The following is an 18826-nucleotide window of genomic DNA, read 5'->3' on the forward strand; positions in this document are numbered from 1 at the left end:
TAGATCAAGTTGGGAAGAACTGATGTCTTGGCCACATCGAATCTTCCTATCCATGAACATGGGATGTCCACTGATTTAGTTCTCAGGAGATGTCCTTCTCTAGAGTCACATAGGTTCCTCATATGGCTCATGTAAAAATGGGCTTAGCTTTATCACAAAATATTTCCCTTTGCGAGTGCTCATATACATGGTAATGTATTTTTAATTTTAAAATCCATTTGTTCTTTGCTGGAATATAGAAAACCAATTGGCTTTTGCAAATTAACTTTGTGTTGTGCAATGTCTCTATATAATCAGGTATTCACTCCAGGAACTTTTGTCAATTCTTTGGGGTTTTCTACATAAATGATCATATCTTCTGTACACAAGGACAGTTTTATTTCTCCCTTTCCAAACTGTGTACCTTTAATCCCTTTCTTGTTTCCTTGCAGTGCGTAGGCCTCCCATGTGATGTTACAGAAGATGTGAGAAGGGGAATCCCCCCCCTCTTGTGTCTGATCTCAAAACCATTCTAGAGTCAAGGCTTCCTGCGGAATGCTGGTTCTTGAAGTCTCAGCAGAGCAGAGGCGAAGAACTGGCTACTGCTGCTTAGTAGGTGAGGTGAGGCACGGCTTGGCTCACCAGTAGCCAGGCTCATGGACAGGGCATGCTGGGCAGCACGGTTAATTAGCCATCCACTTTGCCATAGCCAACTGGAAGCTTAGAAGTGTGAACTGTGTGGACTCAGGGGGAAAACCCAGCTCTTGCTCATGGGAGGGCTAAGCAGGGAGAAGGCGGGCAGGATTGACAAGCTCTTGAGAGGTTGGTGTGACTTCCCGTCCCTGGTTGAATCTGGGAGCTCAGCCCCAAAAGAGATGCTGGCCCCTCTGAGGTGAATGTAGGAATGGTCAATGGGAGGGAGGGGACCCTGGTGGCTCAGGGCACCTTCTCGAGAAGAGATTTGGAGGGGAAGATGTCCAGTCACAGCACCCTCGAGGGCAGCCAGAGGGCAGAACCCAGTAGCTGGGATGCTGAAAGGGTGGACACATGGGGCAGTCCTCAGGCCTGCTCCTTGTGTCCACTCACTGCTCCTCTGGGGAACCCTGGACATGTGCTTGAGATGGGGGGTTCTGTAAATGTGGGGGGCGAGGGATAAGGTGTCAACAGAGCCAACAATTGGAAGGAATAAAATGAGATTCTTTTTTTGAGGTGGGAAAATCAGTGCCCGGCAAGGACCTGACCAGCCCTCCTCAACATTGTCAAGGTCACAAGAGACAAGGAAATTCTGAGAAACTGTCCCAGCCTCAAGAATCCTAAGGAGGTCTGAGAGCCGAAGGTCACGTGGACCTGGGAGGATCAGGTGAGGCCTGAGGAGGTCCCGGTTCAGCCTGGGCCTCAGTGGATGGTATCCCATCTGAAGGGCCCCTTCTGTATCGCAGATCGGCAGCCGACTCCTGATGCTAACGGCAGGGGACACAGGCTGTGAGGTGCAGGGGAACCGCTGGTCACTGTGCAGATTTTCTGTAAGTTCATGACTGCTCCGAAATAAAGCGTTTCTTACAAATCTCCCTCCGTTTATCTAGAGTGTTCTAATTCATAGACGCAGACGTAGGGCAGTGGCTGCCAGGGGCTGGGGAAGGGGCACCGGGAGCTCGGGTCTGATGGGGACGGAGGAGTGCTGTGGGTGGAGTGTGGGGACGGGGCACAGCAGCTGGGCCTGCTGGATGCTGCTGAGCTGTGAAGGCAGCCTTGGCCGAGGTGGCCTGCTGCACTGGTGTGTGTGTGTGTGTGTGTGTGTGTGTGTGTGTGTGTGTGTGTGTGCCATGATTGATGGTTTTTAATTCCCTCCTTCCTCCCGCTGTTGCAGCCCCACCCTGTGTTATGGGCTATTCTGGAAACCCGCTGGCTGGCATCTGTCCTCCAAGCCCTGGGGTCCTTGGGGTGCCCAGCTCAGGAACGAGCGTCTACACCCAGTGCTGTCTTGTGCTGGGAAGGCACGTGCCGGCCAGGCGTCTGCACCCCTGTCTGCAGGTCAGCACCCCATGGACCCAGCCTGGTGCTGCACTGCTGCTGGCCACAGCTTCACAGCCTCCCAGTGTCCTGCGGAGCATCCAATAGGTAGGTATGTGGCCGCCTGTTGTTGATGGTGGCTTCTTCAGGACCTTCATGGGGGGACTCTGCTGGGGGACTCTGCTCTGGGCCTCTCCGTCCCTGCCACAGAGTGTGGAGACCGTTTTCCTCACAGTTTCCCTTTCCTGCTTTCACGGTGTCTTTCCCACCCAACGTCCCCTCCCCTCTGGTGACAGCCGTTCACTGCTGGTGGCAGGCTTCCTCCGGGCGTGATAAGTCGTCCTCATTGTCTTTCCAACAGCCCCACAGCCAATAAAAACCAGCCAAACAGTGAAAGGACACTCAGACTGGTCCCCAGAGGGCCATGCAGACCTGAGATGTTGCTGGTGGTGATCAGGGGTTCTGTGCCTTTAAACAAACAGCCCAGTGACAAGGAGCCTTCAGTGAGCAGGGGCAGCGCCTGGGGGCAGGCGGGGCTGGGGCTGGGTGCACTGGGAGGGGTGGGAGCTGCCTCGGGGATGGCCTAGGACACAGGGCTCACCCAGCCACTGAGGGGCAAGGACTGCTCTTTCTGTCCCTGACTGTGTACCTGTGGTGACTGGGCGTGGCACCCCTAAGTTCCCAGGGAATGTTCACAAAACCCACGTCCAGGTCTTGGTCTCCTCTGCTCTGGGGCAGGTGCTTGGGGTGGGGGGCGGGACTGCCAGGATCTGTGGCTTGAAAGGCAGGGTCACCAAGGGCAGCCAGGTGAGGTCACAGGGCAGCGACCTGGGGCGGTCAAGCTCATCTCCCTTCTCAGGTGCCTGGCTGTCAGCTGCTCCCCATCTTGTCCCCCTCAGCAAGGGACAACAAGCCCTTTCCTGTCTCACCAGACTTGGGAGGGGAAGGAGAAAGTGCAAGCTCTGCCCGATCCCTGTGCCCGTCCAACTCCTCTCTCCTCCCAGTCCTCCCTGGGCCTGGATACAGAGGAGGACCTGGCAGGGCAGCACACCCAGGTCCCTCCTGGCCCTGCAGCCCACACCTGTCCACGCTGGGGTCCAGGATGAGCCCTGCCGGGGTGGGGCCAGCAGAGGCTGCAGCAGTCCGCCAGCCGGGCCTTCCCGGGGTGAGCGGCAGAGAGGGCTGCCGGGGGCAGGCTCAGGGTGGGACCTGAGGTCCTCAGAGCGTCCAGAGAGGGCAGGGTGGGGGAAGGGGCTGGGATGGGCGTGGGGGGAAGAGGAGGGGAGCTCCAGAGGGCTGTAGGGGTTGACGGCAGGCTATCTCGGGGCACGAGGACACCCAGAGAGCTGGTGGAACACTGCTTCCAGGAGCCTCAGTGAGGGCGCGTCCCCAGGAGGGTGGCCCGGAAGTTGTGCCCTGAGCAGGGCCTGGGTCTCGCCCTGCCATCGCTGGGGTCGGGATAGAAGGGAATGGCAGAGTTGGGGCCCTCGTCCTCTCCTGGCCTTGGACATCAGGAGCTGCAGAAGTGTCGTCCCCCTGGGCACGGCCCATCCGAGGTGGCTCAGTGGAGCCACTGCCCAGTCTCTGGCACTAAGGACTGCCTCGTCACCTAGGGCTGCGGGCTGCACAAGTCCATCTCCCTGGGGGGGCGCTGAGCCTGGCTTCCTTCCCCCTCATAGGACTCAGAGGAACAAGCAAGCTCCAAACAGAACCCCGAATAGAGACGGTGGACAGAGGCTGCTGGGCTGCTTCTAGGGCAGGCAGGGCCGCAAGTCCTCATCTTTGTGGCCCTGCCTCTGGCCTGTGCAGGACCCTGGGCCAGCTGCGTCCTGCTTGAGGCCACAGCAGTGGCCCATCGATCCCATCTGTCTCCGGAGTCAGGAAAGGACCTGGGACTTTAAAAATCCCCAGCAGTTGACACAAAAGGCCCTTTCAGGGCATTTCAGCTAACGAGGGACCTGAAGTCCAGGTCCTGAGTGGCCGATCTCTGTCCACACTGCCCTGAGAGAAAACAGACATCAAAGTCAGCCAGGCCCACGCTGCAGGTCTCCCTGGGGGCAATTGCTGAGATTTCCCCCTTCACCACACAAGCTGAGTGTCTGGATGTCAGCCGCCCTGGGCACCCACCTCCATGTAGAGCAGATGTGCAGACTGGTAGCCCAAACGAGGTCAGGTCAGCCACCTCTGACACCGTAAGTGCTGCCTCCAGTCAGGCTGCTTTCTTCTGCGGAATCTTTGGGGCCTCCTTTGACGTGGCTGCGGGCACAGGGCTTCCATCCCGCAGAGACGAGCCAGCATCCAGAACGCAGCTCTTGGAGTCAGTGATGGATGGGGTCATTCCTGGAGCACCCCAGCTGGCCCAGCTTGGCCTGGACACGGGCCCTTCTGCCTCCCCATCAAGGGCATTGGTGGAGGCTGTGGGATCCACTCAGGTATCCAGTCATTGGAGCTCACGGGGCGTGGTGATGCGGTTCACACTACCAGCCCCTGTTGTGCACACGGTGGGCGTGGAAGGAGGTGAGCACAGTCCTGCCCCGCTCCACGTCTGTGCGCAGAAGACCGGAGGCCATTAAAGCACACCAGAGACGAGCCGGCTGTTAATGGAGAGGCTACTCAGTGCTCCGCACTGTAACAGGCAAGTGGCCTGAGGTTTGGACACTTGGCTCCACTTTGTAGGTGGGGTTTGAAGACCCCAGAAGTGGGTCAGGACGTGGCCTCTGCCCTCACTCTCCCATCAGGGGTGGCTGTCGCTGGGCTGTCTCCACCGTCAGCCAAGGGAAGCCCCGGCAGGGATGAGGGCAGGCCCAGGTGGCTCTCGGCGATGAGAAGAGGCTCCTGGCACTGCCAGCACAGGGCACACGCTGGCCCAGGGTGGGTAGGGTTTGGACAAGAGGAGAGGGCCACTGGATAGGAGGCGAGAGCCGAGAGTGGAGACGGGGTGGTGCTGGCCGCCGTCAGAACCACAGGCTTGGAGTCCCCGCTGCGTGCAGAGAGCAGCCCAGGAGACCAGGGAGCCCTGGCTCACACCGCGCAGTGGACGCCCCCACTGGTCACACCTACTGGACCACGTCAGGACTCTGCAGAGCCGGAGGACACAGAGCCCTGGCCCCGGTGGGGACCCACAGCTCAGGTCCCAATTCCCGCTGCTCTGCCCCCAGACTAGAAGGGTGCTCTCCAGGGAGTTTCCCACGGGTGGAGACCCTGCCCAGGGCCTTGGCCACAGCAGCCAGCTCCTTCCTGCCTTTCAGCCTTCTGCCAATCCAAGCCCAGTCCCCGGGTTGCCGTCTGCCACAGCCGGCCTGCTCCCCACTGCAGGCTGCTGGGTGCCAGGCTGTTAGTGCTTTACGTTAGTTTAGTGCAGTTGGAGTCCAAGTGAAAGGAAGCTGGCAAAGCTGAAGCCCCAACTCTGCTTTGGATAAAAGAGGCAAAACAATTAAGTTGTACATAAACGTATCAAAAAAGTGCAAATAAAGAACTTCACAATGATAAACAGTTATTAGATCTGTGGTTAGGAATGACCTTCAATATTGCTACAAATGATGATCTGTTAGAACACATAAAATAAATACTTAACACTTAATATCTATATGCAACACATTTAAGATATTATGCAATATATTAATATATTAATAACATTAATATATTATGCAATATATTATAGTGAATTTAATTTGATCATATAATAAAATACTTTGCATAAGAAATTGCTGTTCTATATGAAATAACTAAATTTGTCTGACTTAAAAAATAAGTTAAGAAAACATCTTCACAAAACAAATATCCTTCAGTTTTTCTTTTTTAAAATATTTCATTGCATATATGACATACTGGGGTAATAATGATGCCTGATACTGACATACCCCTGAAGACTGCAGAATACTATTTGGTCATGATCTTACACAACATATTAGATACGTGATCTCAATTCTAAGATTTTTCTGGCTCACTTTTCTTCAAATTTAACTACTATTTAAATTTAAATTTAAAATTTTAGCTGATAAAACAAAAAGCACCATCAGTCAGAAGTTCACAATGATTTCTGATAATTTTTCATTTTAGGATGGATTTTCCTAGTGGTACAACTGTTACTGGCACTGTGACAACATTGGGATAAGTTTCTGATATTTTATTTCAAAATATAACCTTTAGTATATCTAGAGCCGACGATTCTCACACAATTTTTCTATCAAGATTTAACTCTCCATACAAATCAGTTTTCATTAGATTCAGTGTGAATCCGATTTTAAATATAAATAAACACAGTAGCATTTTCCCTTACAGACACTTATTTTTCTTACAATTATTCAGCCATATTGATTGCACAAATCAGTGGCTTCCACAGCTGTATATGACCCTCCCTCCAGCCCTCTCACCCCCTCCCGTCCCCTCGCTCTTCCCCAAGACTCTCTCTTCTATTTTCCTGTTGTTTTCCCCACATATGAGAGAAAATATGTGATATTTGTCTGTTTCAGGTTAATTTTTCTTAATATGACTTCCTCCAGTCCTATCTGTTTTTCTGAAAAAATGACAGGATTTCATTCTTTGTGGCTGAATCATACTCTATTTTGTACATTTACCATTTTTTTTTGCAAGAGTTAAAGGAGTAAGATTTATTTAAGAATAGAAATAGGAGCAAGACTCTCGCAGGGTGAGAGGGGACCTGAACAGCAGGTTTCCATATATATATAAATGTGAGTGTGTGTGTGACTGTGTGTGTGTGTGTGTGTGTATTCATTCAATTCCCATCATATACATATACATATGATACTGGGAGTTGATGCCAGGTATGCTTAGCCATGGAGTGGCATCCATAACCCTTTTTAAAATTCTATTTACAGACAAGGTCTTGCTGAGCTGCTTAGGGCCTCGCTAAGTTGCTGAGGCTGGCTTTGAACTTTCGATCCTCCTGCATCAGCCTCCTGAGCCTCTGGGATTACAGGTGTGGGTCACTGTGCTCGGCATACCATATTTTTTTAAAGCCATCCATCTGTTGATGGGCATTAGGCTGATTCCATATCTTGGCTATTGTGAATTGTGCTGCAATGGACATGGGTGTGTAAGTGTCTCTTTTGTAAATTTTTTTTTAGTTGTAGATGGACACGATTAATTGATTGATTGATTTATATTTATTGGCCATTTGTACTCCTTTGAGATGGGCGCTCAGATCACTTACACACTCTCATTCTTTTCAGCCTTTTTGAATCCTTTGTATCCTCTGGATAGCAACCCTCTGTCAGACGAAGGGCTGGCGAGATTTCCTCCCTGTGCAGGCTCTCTCTGTACTCTGTGGACTGTCTCCCTGGCTCTGCAGAAGCTTTTTAATTTGACGCGATTCCATTTGTCAATTCTTGCTTTTAGATCCTGAGCTGTTGGAGTCCTAGTCAGGAAATTGTTTACTGTGCCTACATCTTGAAAGGCTACCCCTGTTTTCTTCCAGCAATTTCAAAGTGTCAGGTCTTTGATCCATTTTGAGTTTACTTTTGTACAGGGCGAGAGGTAGAATCCAGTAAGGAGAAGAAATATGTACGTCCCATCACCAAGCTCATCTTTGCCAGTTTGGTTCCTTTTTATTAAGTGAAGGGTTTCACTCTTCTGTTACGGGTTTTCCAGCGGATTCTGGTTCCTGGCTGTTGTCCTGCTTGGCTTCTTACATGTGCTGGACACTGAATCCTGCAGAGGACTTGCCACCTGTATCCTCCTAAAGGCAGATCCTCCTCATCAACAAGAGTCCCAGTGCCCTCAGTTCTCTGTCACCTACCTGGAGAAACAAGCTTGACTCCGGACTTGTTACTACGTTGTGAAATAGGGTTTACCTTTTTTGTCTTTTTGCACCTAGATTATTGGTGAGGTTGGTCTGGGATTTTCTAGTCTCACAGTGTCCTTGTTCAATCCTGATCTCAAATCATGCCAGTGTCGAACCGAGTCAGATATTTTGTTTGTTTTATCTATTCTCAGGTACAAGCTGTGTAAGGGAAACAATTCTCTGTTCATTGAAGCTTTCGTAAAATTCTCTTTGAAAAAATCACCAGAACCTGGCGTCCGAATGATTTTTATAAATTTGGTTTTGCTTACAATGCTGTGTAAGTTTTCAATTTTACTACCAGAAACAGCTACTGATGACGTTCTCGATGCCTAGCGTTCCTGATGCGTCTGTGAACCCTTTCTATACTCCTCCTGTTCCTGCACTTCCTATCTTATTCCCTTGACCTTGACCTTCCTACTCAGTCGATTTTTTTTTCCATTTGTTTCCAAAGAAATAGCTTTGATTTTATGGATCGTCCACAGTTTGTCTGACTTATTGTTTGTTAATTTCTGCCCTTATTTATTATTTCCTTTTTCTCTCTAATGGATCACTCTGTTTTAGAAGGTTCTGAAATCAAATAATTAACTGGTCGGCTTTATAGCCTTATTTTAAAAATGCATCAAGAGCTATGAATTTACTTTTAAGGGCTGCTTTAGCTCTGTCTCAGGAGTTCTAATGCCAAGTGGCACTTCATCCTAGCAGTTTTAGATATTTGGTTATTGACACCCTGATTGGTTCTGTGATCCATGAAGTATGGTTTAGTGAATCTTTTTCTAATTATTGTCAACTTCCTCGGCTACTTGGATTCCAGCATTTCTCCCTCCAGGGGCACATAGAAGGTTCGTGCATTATCTAAGTAGGTAACACAGACTCCAGAGGCTTTGGAAGGTCATTTGGCCGCATTGACCCTGCTCTACCCAGTACTTGCTCATGTTGTCTCCCTGCCGTGGCTCTGGCCGTGGGGATGCAGTTTTAGTGATCCTGTCTGGCTCTGGTTTGGGAGCCATTGAACTACCTCTCCCCGTGTATTCAGTCAACTACAACACAGGGTTCTACCCAGCGTTTTCACGACTGTGACTGAGAATCCTGACAAGGGCCATTTTAGAGGAGGAAACACCTATTTGAGGCTGCCTTTTCAGAGGTTCCACCCACAGGTGGCCGGCACTGCTCCTCAGGGCTTGGGCACGTCATGACGGAGAGCGGGGCGGAGGGAAGTGCTCCCAGGGTGATGGGGAAACAGAGACTGAGCTCAGCTCACCCATATAGAAACCCCAAAGCCACCCCCAGGGACCCACCTCGCTCAGCCACACCCAGTCCATCCTATGGGGGATCAACCACTGACGGGTCAAGGCTCTCCTGACCCAGTCATCTCACCTGGGAACCGGCCTCACTGTCTCTTCCATGAGCTTTTGGGGGGCACCTCTTACCTAAACCACAATAAACACAAGCTGTTGATATAACAATGTTTTATTTTCCTAATTCAGTCTCAAGTTATTTCATCTTTACCTCCTTCTCTTGCTGCTCTCACCCCATATTTTGATTCAATTTTCTTAAATAAATAATTCTCGTCAGGGGTTCAATAGATTGGCCACAACCCTTTTCTCCATTCCTCTGCCTGGGATTGTCTGTAGTGGGCTGCTCTGTCCCCTGCGGTCACTTATCTTCTGGCTGGACTATGTCCCCTAGCAGCTTTCTCCTTAATGATCTCCAAGGGGGAAGCTTGTTCCCCTCTCTGAACTCTGAGGACCTCCTCTGCCCTTGCCCCTGAACAGCAGTTTCAGGGAACTCCGAGGACCATATCCACAGTCCTCCTGGCACGTCGAGGCTGCTCACTCCTTGTCCTCACACACACATCGCAGCTGAGGACGCTGCGTTGCAGTCTCGTTGCTCTTCTTTTGGAATGCCTTTTCTTCCTCCTTTCTGCACTGTAACTGTCATCGTGACCGACACACTTCCTGCCTAGCACTTGGTCTGCTCATTAACTCAGAGCTCCTGATTCTTTGTCCAACCTCGAGGATTTCTGGCCACCTGTCTTCAAATGTCGCTCCTTTGCTATGTTCTTATTCTTTTCCGTGTGTACGTTGGAAGCTCATTTCATTTTCTGTATCTCTTCTCTATTTGAAGTAAAAAAAAAATCATCAATTAGATATGAACTAAAAATAGATCCATTATTTTAAGAAGCCAAATTAAGGATCCTAGGAATAAAAAATAGAATCATTGGAAAATCATTTTTTAAACCCCAAGTGGAAGTGAAAGAATTTGTGAACTGGAAAGCGGCCCCTGAAGCTCATTCTGAATAAAATACCTGGAGGCAAACCTCAAGACGTGGGGGGTGAAGAGATCCAGAAAGCGCACTGGGCGGTCAGTCCCTGGCCCTCACTCCTGGTGCTGGGTCACTCTCGGCTTCAGGTGGACTTTTGTCGGAGCCCTTGTCTCCTCTCCACCACGTGCTTCTTTTTCCGGTCCGGGGAGGGCCGTCTTCGCCGTCTGAGTGTCGATAATCCCTGATATGTGTAAATGATATACATGTAACATATGGCAAAGGAAAGGTGTTCCAAAGGGCAGCGACGGGCGTGCGGACGAGGAGGGAGCAGCGTTGGAGAGGAGGCACAGTTCCAAGTCTGAACTGGATGCCGAGTGTCCAGGAGTCCAGCCCCATGACCCTAGGCCTGCTCACTGGAGGTGTCTGGGCTGAATGAATGTGGAGGAGCCACTTCTCCAAGCCCCTGACTCCAGGGGCTCTGGGTCGACTCCCTTTGAGGTTGAGGCTGCAGAGAGCCAGCCTCCGGTGCCAGAGGGGACCAGGGCATGGTGCATGTCCAACCCCGAGGCCACCATGAGTACAGGACGGGGTTTCCTGCCTGCGTCTTGAGAGCAGGCTGCTGGGCAGCCTAATGAAGATGGAGTGCGAGGCTCTGCTGCAGTGGGACCCAGCGAGGCTGCATGGACAGGCCAGCCAGGCCGCCTTTCCCATGGGGCACAGTGAAGCTGACCAGACCGACTGCACTGACCTGAAGAGGTGGTCAGCCAATTCCCGTCTTGAAGTCCACGAATCAGCTGCTGCCTGGTAAAGAAACACTTGATCTGTCAGTGCTGTGGGCTGGCCAGAAGCGGCCGGACTGCTGAGGGTGTCCGCCATGGCAGGGAGAGGTGGATCCCCAAGCCGGGCATGCTGCCCCTCTTGGTAGAGGTTGCAGTTACAGATCAGCGTGTCCCACCTACTTAGAGCCAAACCCAGGACTTCGTGGAAATTGGTGAAATATTTGTGCCAAGGGGCCCCTGCTGAGTGCCCTATGGAGACAATCTGCAATGGGGCAGTGCTGCCCTGACTTCAGGGGATGTGGGAGGGGGGATAGCAGCATGGCACCAGGTACCTGCACCATGCATGCTCAGCACAGTGTGACATTCGTTCTCCATGCCAAGGGGACTGACGGGCATACGTGCAGCAAGCGGAGGCTGAATCAGTGGCCAGTGAAACAGTGGCCACACCTTGGCCTTCTAAAAATCCCATCAGTTTAATCTCATTTAACCCAAACCCCATCCTGGGAGGATCTGCAGGCAACTGAAAGGCGTTAGGCTGTGCTGAGCCGGGAATCTGACTTAGGGAAAAAGGTAGAGGCTGCCTCAGCCAAAGCCCAGCCACTTGCCCCCTGCGAAGTCCTACCTGCACCGACTCTGGTGGACGAGGACCCGTCCCCTGGAGCATACCTGCAGCTGGAGCTCATCCTCTCAGGAAATGATGCTGAACCTGGGTTCTGTGTTTTAAGATATGCTGGACAGGCCTGACGCGCTGGTGCTCTGGTCACTTGGCATCAAGCCTGGCCCCAGCAGGTCACATCTGCAAATGAGCAAATCGATGAATCAGGGGGTTGTCAACTGCCTGGTTTGGTGGTGACTTTGAAATGACCTCAGCCATTACCCTGGGGAATCGACCTGCAATGTCCCCTGCTCCTTTCATGTACCCTGGGGACCTGCCCCGCGGGGGCCACTTCCCGAGGGCGGGTTGTCTTGTGGGTCACCGTCCACTGCAATGCCCTGGACGCCCACGTCAGCACAGGCTGCCGTTGTCTTGGAAGTGCGTTGCTCCCTCTGCAGTGAGATAGCGGCTTCTGTGTGGGTGCCTGAAACCCCCAGCCCCGGGCAGTGCCACCTCGGGTGGGGGTGGGCAAGCCAGGACGGCTTCCTCATCTGGGGTTCCCTCCCTGCTCTCGCTCCTGCAGGTGCCATCAGAAAATCTGGGCCCCTGGGAAAGCAGGAGGAGAAGGCTTCTCTCTGTCTCCCAGGAAGCCCAGCCGTTGTTCTCATCAGGCTCAGAAGAACAGGACCCAAAGGCGCAGTGCAGCTCCTGCTCAGCCCTCTCCTTCCCCCTCCCCCCCCCCCGGGGGGATGATCAGCCCCCAATGGAACAATGCAGGAGAGGACGCCCCAGGTTGCACTCTGACCTCCATCTGTACCTGCAGTCACTGACCTCCACTGGCATGTCAGGGCCCCAGGCCTGGAGGGACTTTCTACAGCACTTTCCAGTAGATGGGGTCTCATCAGTGGACGTGAGATAAAGCGTGCGGCAGCTGCGGGCCGTGTCAAGGAGTGACTTAGAGACAGCACAGGGGACAGAGGGTGGGAATTCTTGAGTCCGCACCCTCTGTCCCCATGGGTAACTCCTTTGGCCTTTCTTTGCACGATGCCCTTCTATGGGCCGCCAATGTGCCAGAGCTGCTGCTCTTACCTGCAGACTTTGAGTCCGGGTCAGGCAGCACGAGGTGGCTGACCTCCTCTCGGAGCCCCGGGAGCTTCTGGCCGAGCGGGAGCGGCTTTCCCTGTAGATCATGTGACACACCGTGGCAATTGAGGGTAGAGCTCGACTGTGTGCCTCAGGTCTTTGACCTTCCATTTTCTCTTCTGCAAAAGGGAAAACGGACCCCGAAGCTCACGGTTGCAGAGCACCTTGCGGGTTTGACATTCAGGGACATGGCAGCTCTGGTGGCGGCTACCACGGTGGGTCACTGGGATGACACAGTGCTGTCACTTTGTGCAGGTCCTGTTGGTGAGGAAGGCTCCGTCACAAACATTTATTGATCAAATACCTGCTTCGTGGGGACAGCACAGGGTGCCCACGCCACCAAGCCAACATTGTCCTCTTCTTCTTTCTCTCAAAAATCTCCAGTTGGGTCTGATGATAGAAATTTGCTCGGTAGATAATGATCCTCCAAAGACGCCCAAGTCCTAATTCTAGGACTACCTTGCCTCATGCAGCAACTGGAGATGATCCAGGATTCTCTGGGTGGTCCGGCGGAACCTCAGGGTGCTCACAGTGAAATAGGGAACCGGGGAAAGTCTCAGAAAGAGGGCGGCAGGAGAGACGGGCGGGTGTGCTGCCTTTGGATGGAGGAAGGGCCCTGAGCCCAGGGTGTGGGCACCACTGGACGTTGCAAGGGCTGGGGGCTGTGTCCTGCCCCAGAGCCCCCAGGAGAGGCTGCCTGCCCCACCCTAATGTAGCCCACCAGGACCCACCTCTGACCTCTGACCTCCAGAGCTTTGGGCTGCTTTGTGCCATTGTTATGGGGCACTTGGTTACAGCAGCCATAGACACGAACCCACTGGGAATCTGACACAAGTTCCCTATGTCCAGCCAAAACTGGCCAAGTGCTTGCTATAGCAGCCGCCGTAGCAGCTGCTGAATTCGTGGGAGGAAGGGGCCGGGGCCAGGCTCTGAGCCCCCGCCTGTGTGGAGCTCACGGTGCCACGGGAAGACCGTGTCCAGCACGTAGTGGGACATCTGGGAGGGATGTGTGCTGGATTAGGGCGTGGGGAGTCTTCTGTGGTCCCAGCCATGCAGCGGTCACTGAGACACTGTGGCCCCACCCGGCCACCTTCCCTTGCTGGCCACAGTAGGTGGGCAGAGTCGGGGCTGGAGGCCACGGGTCCCGGGTGCTGGGAGCTGAGCAGGGGCAGTGCTCCATGGAGCCCAGCACCTGGCCGGTCGCCCCTGACTGGAACCCCTTCCTTCTTCTCCCTGCGCTGTCAATCAGTAGAGAAGACACAGAGACATCTAGGGAGCGCGGCTAATCAGCCAGGCACTCCATTAATGAGGCACCATTTTCTGCACTTGATTCTCATTACAGTGAGTTTATTTTCGTTTCTTGTGTAGGAGAGAAAGAAACAGGTGTTCACATTTAGCCTCATCAGCTTCCTGTTACTGTTTGATTCACTTATTATTTTTAAAATAGGTCTATTTTGGAGGAAATGTGACCTGGAAGAGACCCACGGTATTTACTCCGGCGGTTGCTGGGCTGCTGCGGGAGGGCGTGTTCCCGGCGGAGGTAGGAGGAACCAGGGAGCCAGCTGCAGCTGGCCACACACACTGGCCGCCGCTGGTGTCCTTTGTCTGTCTGCACAAGTTCCTTCTCTTCCTTTCTCAGAGGGAAGGGCCTGCGTTGACATCTCCAGGTCAGGTGACCAGGGCAGGCCCAGGGCAGGCTGCTGTGTGTGGGGGGGTTGCACCAGTTCCTAAAACGGGACCCTCTGTTCCCAGTCAGCTGGGCACCCTCCCTGAGGGCTCTGAGCCCACAACTAACCTCCTGCCCTCACCTGTCCCTGTCCGCAGTCAGGGTCCCTGTCCACCTGCAGATCCCAGTTTGGAGGTGCAGCTTAGGGACTGCGGTCCTCGCTGAGGGGCATTGGCACACAGTGACCACCGCTCAGAGTCTTCTTGCAAACAGAAGGGACGCCCCGTCTGCCTGCCCATGCGGGATCCACGACGCTGGCCTCTCGTTGGAGCGCAGATGCGCCATCTTTCAGCCTCATCCCAGGGTCGTCCCGGCCTCCCGCCTGCCCTGTCCGTTTCCTTCGTGAAGGGCGGGCTTCATATAAAAATAGCCCTCCTGGGCATCGTGGGGCTCCTCGCAGGTTCCCATAGAAACCAGGCAGTGCAAACATGTGGAGAATTTTTTCTCAAGTGAGCCCAAAATTTTATCCTCCAAAGATTCATGGTCATTCTGTCTCACAATTTGGAAGAACCCTTGGCTGCTTACAGAAGGTCTTTAAAAAGGAATTGATAAAGTGCCCTCGTCCTCTCCGTTTCTCCTGCACTCTCACACACTGGTTTTGTTCCATTTTAGAGGAGCCACAAAATGTCACTTCCTGAGGTTTCCAACTCACCCCTCAGGAGCTGGGAAAAAGCCCTTTTGAGATAGAACTCTCCCTCCCCAGACTCGGAAGGCAGAATGGGAAGAGATGCGTCACTCCTCCCGTTTCAGAGCTTGGCCTCGCCCGGGTTAGGTCACTGGGAAACTGTCCATCAAGGAAAGGAACCTGGCCTCCAGCTCTGAACGGGTCGTGGGAGGCAGGTGACACAGAGAAGCAGGGGCTCCCTCACGGCCCGGGGCACCCTGCCTTGCGCAGCCCAGTTCAGTTGAGGTCAACTGCGCTTGGTCAGCGGAGGCCTCTTCAGGGCGTCGAGCTGGAGGGTCAGGAAGACGTGGAGCCAGGGCTTTCGTCCCTGTTCCTTGGTTTCCTTGGAGCTCGTGCTTGGCACAGGCGTGGGGGGCCGGGCCGGCAGACAGGAGCAGAGCCCAGCAGCCAGGCCATGAGGTCATCCCTCCAGGCCCAGCCGTCACTGGTGGAAGCCGCTCCTTGCAGGGAGGACAGCCCTGCAGAGGTGTGCTCCGGCTTCGCCCTGGGACCAGGCCAGGGCCACGCTCCTCTGAGTCCCCCTGGCCCAGGACAAGGGCATGGCTTCCCTGGACAGCAGCCCCTGACTGAGTCCAGCCCTGACCTGCAGAGGTCCTCCCCATGGGTATTTTAAAGGTAAAGGAGCTCTCTCTTGGGTGGGGTGGCTTGCAGCCCCCGTGAGGCGGAAGTCCTGGCTCCCTGGACCTGCAGCTGTTCGGAGAAGGAAACAGGGTCTTGGTAATGTCAGGTTGGGCCCATCCAGGGCGGCCTCAGCCCAGGAGGACCCGGTGTCTTGGTCAAGGCCTCCATCCTCCACTAGCCGCCAGTCACACTCCTTCCCTGAGTCCTGGTCACCCTGACCTTGACCGTGGCTCTGCCTTGCCTGCAGCCTGCCTGCCCACACTGCCATGTGCTTTCTAGAAGTCTCCATCCACCAACCCCCTGAGCTTCTCGCTCCCCCTCCCTGAAGGGCTCTGCTGCCCTGGATGGGGCGCAGCCCCTCTGTGTGGGCACCTGGGGTCCTCTTCTCTCCTGTCCACAATTCTTCTCTGACACGGAAAGGGCACAGAGGGAGAAGGACCCTCACACACCCGGGGAGGACACCATGTAAAGACAGCCATGACCGGGTGGCGGCCCTACAGGTAGCAGGGCCAGCAACACGCAGAGCTGGGGGGCTCGGGGACAGGCGCTTTCTCGTGGGCTCACAGGGCCCAGCCTGCCTACACCTTGACCAGGGACCACAGGGCTCCAGAGCCTGGCGAGGACCCATTCTGCTGGTGAAGCCCCCAGCCTGGGGTACCTTTGATATGGAGCAGGGCTTGCCTGCTGCCCAAGGCACCAGACGCCTGCAGGACGACTGCAGCACTCGGTTCTGCACAAAGAAAGTACTTTCATTGAAGGCTGACCCAGGAGGGGGGCACACTGGGGCCTCCTCCCTCTCGGCTGGTGGTGGAGGAACTGACACATGGGGAGGGGAGTGAGTGGTTTGAACAGGAGTCCTGGGAGCCGTCCATCCCCGCAGCAGGAGGTCGGTGCCCAGTGTGCCACTGTGGTGGGACTGGGGCTACTTAGGGTCCCTCTGCAGCTGTTGACGACACCCCCTTCTTATCCCCCCGGGGACCCGCGCTCTGGCCTCGGGTCCCATTCGTCAGAGACCTCAGGTTCCACCCAACTCTCACGTCACCCCAGGCCAGGCCTGGGTCTGAGTCTGGTCCTGAAGATGCTTCTCTGGGCGTCGACATTGCCGTTTCTAGCTCGAGCCTGGGACTGTGTCTTTCATCTGGCCTGTGCATCCCGGACATCGTGCCTGGCCCCCAACCTTGGCCCTTCTTGGGTAACTCTGAGCCCCGGGTCATCAGTGCCCAGAGCTGCATCCCTGCAGGATGTGGGTGGGGGGCAGCAGGGTGCTCAGGGAGCCCAGGCTGGTGGAGCCCTCCACTGGGAAGAAGGGGCTGCCGGCTGTGTGCAGAGGGGCCTCGTTATAAAGCCCATCTCCCCCTCTGCAGGTGTGCGAGGAGCACTCACCTGGGGAGACCTTGAGAAACCATGTGCAGCCCGAGTCTGTCTGGAAGGAAGGGCGGGAGAGTGCCTTCCCCGCCAGCTGCTCCTCAAGGCACTTCCCCGACTTGAAAGAGACAGAGCCCAGTGCTGCACCGCGTTGCCCGCCCTTGGAGGCACTTCTCCAGCGGAACCGCGGCGATGCTCAGCTGGCTGTCAGTAGCGGCCCGTGATGGGCCGGGGAAAGCGCTACGCTGTGAATTAAGCTGACTGATGGGGACGCCAGTTTTATTAGCCTTCTTCCTTGGATGATAATTTCCATCTAGGAGGATGAGTTACTAAAGAGGTCCTGCAGGCGCCTGTTTGGATGATGGAGGCGTTTTAATAAAGCCTGCCTTTCCTCCTTCGCTCTGGTTTTGAATATTTGATCTTTGTTGGGGGAATTGTTTCCATGCTGCTGGCCCAGGATTGGGCAAGAAGTCGACAGCGCGGGCTGTTGGGCATCTGGCCACCTCAGCGTCAAGACTCATGGCTGAGGGGCCATGGTCCTGGGCGGGGTGCCTCTGGAAGAGGGTTACGGGAAGTCACAGGAAAACGGAGAAGTGGCGCTCAGACATCAGCGGTTGGCCGCAGGGACTCAAGCCCAGCCAGGAGTGTCCTGTGTAGTGAGAATATTTCAACGTGTGCGTCTACCCCCCATTTCCTGTGTGTCCCAAGCCAGGAACCCACTGAAGGCTCCGTGGACCCCTCCCAACCCCTGCAGGGACCCCTTGCTGAGCAGACCCCACACCTTCCCCTCCAGAGCCGTCCGCTCCAGTGTTGGGCTGTGCTGGTGACCGTGACTAGAGCCTCTAGTAGTTACCAATCCCCCGGTGATCACTCAAGTTGCCCCCAGCCGGCCAGAGGCTTCACCTGCCCCCTTCCAGCGTGGTATCTCCTGAGGTCTGCCCCTGGGCCTTTTCCCTTGCTCTACCCTCCTCCCTGTGCACCATCCCCGGAAGGCTCCATGGCTCCTCCCTTGTTGGCTTGGTCAGTGTCCATTGTCCCTCAGAGGCAGCCTCCCTGAGCTCCATCCCACAGCTCTCTGCTGTCGGGAGTCACCCCAGAGGTGGTTTGCACCCGTCTCCTGTGCACTGATTTCCTGCACATGCTGGAACACCCTGGAGGGGTGGGGGGACTTGGCCCTGGGTCAAGGACTGGAGCAGGGCTGGCACCCACGGGAGCCGCTCATAGGTCCTCTGCAGGCAAAGCCATCCTGGGGGCCTCAGTGGAGGACAGGACCCTGTGACGATGTGACCTGGCTGCTCCGGAGGACTTAGGTCTTACCAAGAGCCCTAAGCTTCATCCACGAGAAGAGCAGATGCCCTGCTATCAGAAGGGCAGCCGGCCCGCTCTGGTCCCGGGTCTGTCCCCTGACCAGCCCTAGGAACGAGGGCACAGGGATCGACACTCTGGGCTCCTGAACCAAAAGGCCTCTACCCAATTGGCCTCTGGCATCATTGTCCCCCCAAACCGAAGCCTAGACAGTGCATGTCCCCTGCTCAGGGTGACCCTGTTCACCTGACCCCGTCCATCAGCCATGATCACTCCTTTGATCTGCACACACGGCTCAGCTCTGCACGTGTGATGGTGAGAGGCCGTGAGCATGTGTGAGAGCCGGCGTGAGTGTGTGCAGCAGGGATGGGAGGAGAGGAGAGTGCCAGGTGTGAGGGCTGTGGGTGAGCAGGCGGGTGTGCGGGCCCTCTGGGTCTCGGCAGTCTCGGGAAGTGTCAATGAGGGCGTGTGTGGAGTGAAGTGTGGGTGGGTGTGAGGCAGTGTATGTGTGTGTGACAGCCTGGTGTGTCGGTAGGAGTGAGAGATGCTGGG

General features: G+C 54.7%; 1 protein-coding gene across 1 annotated transcript in view; it reads left to right on the top strand.

Moving 5' to 3' along the window:
- The window catches only part of LOC144373023 (uncharacterized), a 55464-nt gene extending 38097 nt beyond the window's left edge, over positions 1-17367 (top strand). Inside the window, exons 9-15 of the mRNA XM_078036155.1 lie at positions 432-595; positions 1189-1339; positions 1419-1502; positions 1847-2097; positions 3669-13913; positions 14020-16796; positions 16969-17367. The gene's annotated coding sequence lies outside the window, so the exon portion shown is untranslated. The remainder of the gene's footprint in view (positions 1-431; positions 596-1188; positions 1340-1418; positions 1503-1846; positions 2098-3668; positions 13914-14019; positions 16797-16968) is intronic.
- The last annotated feature ends 1459 nt before the right edge of the window (positions 17368-18826 follow it).

Source organism: Ictidomys tridecemlineatus, unplaced genomic scaffold (assembly GCF_052094955.1).
Source record: "Ictidomys tridecemlineatus isolate mIctTri1 unplaced genomic scaffold, mIctTri1.hap1 Scaffold_212, whole genome shotgun sequence".
NCBI classification, from domain to species: domain Eukaryota; kingdom Metazoa; phylum Chordata; class Mammalia; order Rodentia; family Sciuridae; genus Ictidomys; species Ictidomys tridecemlineatus.